We start from the raw sequence: 4993 nt of genomic DNA, 5'->3' as shown, positions 1-4993 counted from the left end.
CCCTTACGAGCATATCTGTGACACCGTGTCGCCATCTTGCGGAAGGAACCAAGGTAGTTGTTAAACCCCATGACAATTGGGCCCATATGATATTAGAGGGCTTGGCAGAAATTAAAGAGAACAGAGCTGATATAACAATAGTTAATTTGTCAAATAAAAGAGTTGTTTTAGGAAGTGATTTTTTGTGTGAATTAGTTATGTGAAATTGCTTATAATGGGATGTTGGGAGCCACAACTCCAGCCCGCACAGACGAATGCACTCAGAATTTGATTATGCAAGCGTGAAAATTATGTCCATCAGAATATCAGCCTATAGTTAGTGAAATTGTCAATAATTATTCCGATATAATTGCAATCGGAGATGAGCCACCCGGGAGGATTGATCGATTTCCCTTAGCATTGAAACTGGGCAGGCGGAGCCGATCAGGTCAAGGCCTTATAAGGTACCCATTCATTTCCAAGGAGAGATAGAAAGGGAAATTAATAAATTAAGGGAACAAGGGATAATCGAGAAGAGCGAATCCCCCTGGGCTTCTCCAATTGTAGCTGTTAGGAAAAAGGATGGCTCTGTAAGATTGTTTGTTGATTATGGGAAATTGAAGGCAGTCACTAAGGATAATGCATTCCCATTGCCCTCAATCGAAGAATTACTTGTGAAAGTACGGGATAGCAAATATTTTACAACTGTTGATTTAAAATCAGGGATACTATCAAATACCCATTCAGGAAGACAGTAAATGTAAAACGGCATTTATAGCTAACGATCAATTGTTTCAGTTTAATTTTCTTCCTTTCGGTGTTAAAAATGCTCCAAGTCATTTTTCTAGAGTAATGAACGGCCTAAGAGCATAATAATAATAGTAGTAAAGTTTTAGAAGCATTGCAACGTAATGGTATGAAAATAAATTTGTCAAAGTGCAATTTTTTCTGTAAACAGGTCGAATTTTAGGTCACAATAACCCCAGAAGGTATCCAACCCTGCCCAAGTAAAGTAGCGGCTATTACAGATTTCCCAAGGCCACGTAACTCTAAGGAAGTAGCTGGGATCCTTGGGCTCGCTGGATATTATCGTAAATTCATAAGAGGTTTTGGAGAAATAGCGAGACCCTTAGATGCTTTAAAGAAACAAAAGTAATAAATTGGGGAGAGGAAGAAGAAAGGGCCTTTAACCATTTGAAAGCTGCCTTAACTAGCAATGAATTACTCGCATATCTTAGATTTGATTGCGTCTTTAGTTACAACATATACGAGTAGCGTTGCTATTGGTGGCGTAGTTTCTCAACGAGATGATAAAGGCAGAGAGAGACCCATTTGTTTTGCTTCCCGGGCGTTAAAAGGGGCAGAAAAGAATTATAGTACATTCGATCGAGAGGCTTTGGCTATTCTTTGGGTTCTAGAGAGGCATCAGTTTTTTTTTTAATAGGTCAGTCGATTGAATTGCAAAGTGACCATCGCCCCTTACGGGATTTGTATTATAAAAATTATTTGACCTCTCGTCAAGCGAGATGAATTGAGAGATTGTTAGAGTTTAATATAAAGGGTTTTCACCACATAGAAGGTAAAGCTAACAAGGTAGCTGATGCTCTCTCTAGAGCTGCAGTAATAGGAGTAACAACTAGGGCACAAAAGAGGAACGAACAACGTGACCAAAATGTTGAAGACCTCCATCAAAATAGAGAGAATAGAGAACGGGATGAAAATTCTTTCGATGGACATTCAGAAAACGGGAGAGAGAGAGAGAGAGAGAGAGAGAGAGAGAGAGAGAGAGAGAGAGAGAGAGAGAGAGAGACGAACGGCGAAGGGGAATATATGTGGATGACTGAGGACATGACCAGGGGTGTCCAGAATGAATGCCCTGATGATGCAAGTCTGATTGACTTGGGAGGTTGGGACATAAAAGAAGTGCGAGGGCGGGACAGGAAAAAGAGTAATGGATGGAAAGAGTGCGAGCAGTGATTAAAGGGGAATCGGAGAGTTATCAGTCATTTCTTAATGTGCCTCGTGAGGAATTTTTTTTTTATTGAAAATGATGTCTTATATTGTGCTTACGAGAAGAGGGGAGGGGAATTTTGTGCCCGGGTAGTTCTTCCTCCCTCTTTAATTAAACGAGCCATCCACATTGTACATGGAAGTCCGTAGGCAGGGCATTTAGGGATTGCTAGAACATTAAGGAGAGCACGTGAATCCTTCTTTTAGTTAGGAATGAAAAAATCTATAGAGAATTATATAAAAGGTTGTTATGCTTGTAACTGTTTCAAAGAAAATAAAAACTGTACCGGAAGCCAGAAAGTGGCCGATTGTTCCCATTAAATTTCATAGAGTGCATATGGATGTAGTAGGACCATTTCATAGTGGGTTAACCCAACATAAGTATATATGTGTATTTGTGGATGCATTTACTCGGTACACTCATACTTATGCAATGTTGGATAAGTCTGCAAATTCATTAGCCCAGGCGCTGTGCTCTTTCATTACTAGGTTTGGTTGCCTGAAAATTTTGATAAGTGATAATGGTCTTGAGTTTATAAATAAGGTGGTGAAATTGGTCACGGACTTGATGAAAATTGAACACTTTTCAGTGACCGCATATAGGCCTCCAGCAAATGGCTTAGTAGAGTCGCATAATAGGGAATTAGTGCGAAATTGGCATTACTTAGTGGCTAATGACCCCCTTCATTGGCATGCCATGCTTCCTACAGCTGAGCTAGCTTGGAACATTGCATATAATGCTTTGCTCAGGGACACGCCTTTCTTTTTAGTGTATGGACAGGATCCTGTTTTACCTTATACGGTACTCATTAATTCGCAACAATTGCCAAATTATTCAACTGAGCAATACCGTGTATATTTATTAAATCTATTAAGGAGAGTAATGAACACCACTGAGAGGTTTTTGAAAAGAGCTAATGAAAATCACAGCTCAAAGTATGATGGTCGGTTCAAAACCGCACCGGTAAAAGTATTTGTGGGCGATCGTGTGTATTTGAAACAATTACAACCTAGGAAACACAAACTAGAGCCAGCGTATTTGGGTCCGTACCGAGTAAAGATGGTTAAGTCTAACACAGTTGTGATACAGAGCATTGTTAATAGCGCAGTGTCTGAACATCATAAGGCACATATACATGTGGTACCTGAAGAGGTAGTTTTCAAATGTGTTCCTCCTTACCCCTGCATACGTGACATCCCTTGAGTTGATGAGTAGAAATTTTTTTCCCTTGCTGTTGTTGTTGTTTGAACAGACCTCATTTCTTCTTTCGACGTGTTTTAAATAACAGTAATGATAAAAATGTGTTAAGTTGATGCTAAATTTATACGTAAAATGTTGTGGTAATTTTGTTGAGTGTGGAAATACGTATAACATTGTTGAGTGAACCTAAAAACAATCATAGGCTAAATAGGTCAAGTGAGATCAGTCAAGCGGATGCTGTATTATTCATGTATTTATATGATTCCTGGTTGCTGGGGCCGGGGCGGTTCCCGAATGGCAAGTGGCTGCGGGATTAAAGTTCAGACTTGAGGATAGGTGGTGTTAGAGAATGTGTAGATGTGAATACCTTATACTTAATGTTATAAGAGAAGGGCGGGAAGATGAATGATTTTTTCGGAAAACGGCTAGTGATTTAAATAAATGGTGAAACGGTGGTAGGGAGATGTGTTGCGAAATTGTGCCGTAAACCCGTATAAGTAAAATCGAGGGATGAAGGAATATCTATTCCTACCCCTGTCCCTCCCAAGAAGCCCGTATTGCCCGCAACCAGAGAAAGGTTATTGATGAGGTTATATAGACCTGATGTTATGATTTTTTTTTTCACTTTGGGTATTCTGTGTTTTGGTTGCAGAGGTCTTAAGAAGAAATGAGTGGAATTATTTATATTGTTTTGTGTACATTTTTACATACTATATTTCATTTTTTTTTGTGGAAGATGTGTTTTTTTTTTTTTGGGTGATTTCTATATATATTTTATGTTCCATTTCTATTTAGTACATGCCATGACTATTCCGGGTTGAAGTGTCCTCCATATATCATTGGCTAGTGAGGGCGAGTGCGCACCTCCCCCCGGAGTGAGGAGTTTGGGGGGGGGGGAGGAATGTCTTAATTCATGTATATAGGTATGTGTCTTATATCAAGGTAAATTAACTCAATATTCATGAGTATTCCACAAAAACCTTTGTGTCAGCATGTTTTCAATGGCTGCATTTTGATAACGAAGGCAGTAGTTAGTTGCCGGTGAACACTCGTATTGATAAGTACCTCATCTGAGAGGGTAGTTGTGTAAAGTGTACTTACGAACGAGTTGTAATAATCGAAGAAAACCCATATGCTGACGTCTCATTATTCGTCTACACGGGTCATATATATATATATTTATGTATATATATAATATATATATATATATATATATATATATATATATATATATATATGAATATATATATATATATATATATATATATATATATATATATATATATATTTATATATATATATATATATATATATATATATATATATATATATATATATATATATATATATATATATATATATACAGTGTATGTATATATATATATATATATATATATATATATATATATATATATATATACAGTGTATATATATATATATATATATATATATATATATATATATATATATATATAATATGATAAATTTTGTACTTTTAGACGTGATTTTCATATTCAAATAAGCCATATATTTTTTATACATTAATGTCTGGATTCTCTTAACGACCTTGGGATCAGACCCCCAGGTGAATTCACACAAAGACTAGAGCATGTGACCGGCCAGGAGTCGAACCCTGGTCCGGAAAACTTGTATAGACAGTGACTTACCACTTGGCCACGAAGAAAGATAAAAGTCAATGATAATTCCTTTGTAGTTATACCTGTCGAATTCAGGTTTTTTGTACTTAGAATTGAAATCAACCCATCTTCACCATTGAAGCTAATTGGTAGTTTGTGACATGGC

This window comes from Palaemon carinicauda, chromosome 18 (assembly GCF_036898095.1).
Source record: "Palaemon carinicauda isolate YSFRI2023 chromosome 18, ASM3689809v2, whole genome shotgun sequence".
NCBI classification, from domain to species: Eukaryota; Metazoa; Arthropoda; class Malacostraca; order Decapoda; family Palaemonidae; genus Palaemon; species Palaemon carinicauda.
Note: the sequence above shows the minus strand (reverse complement) of the source record.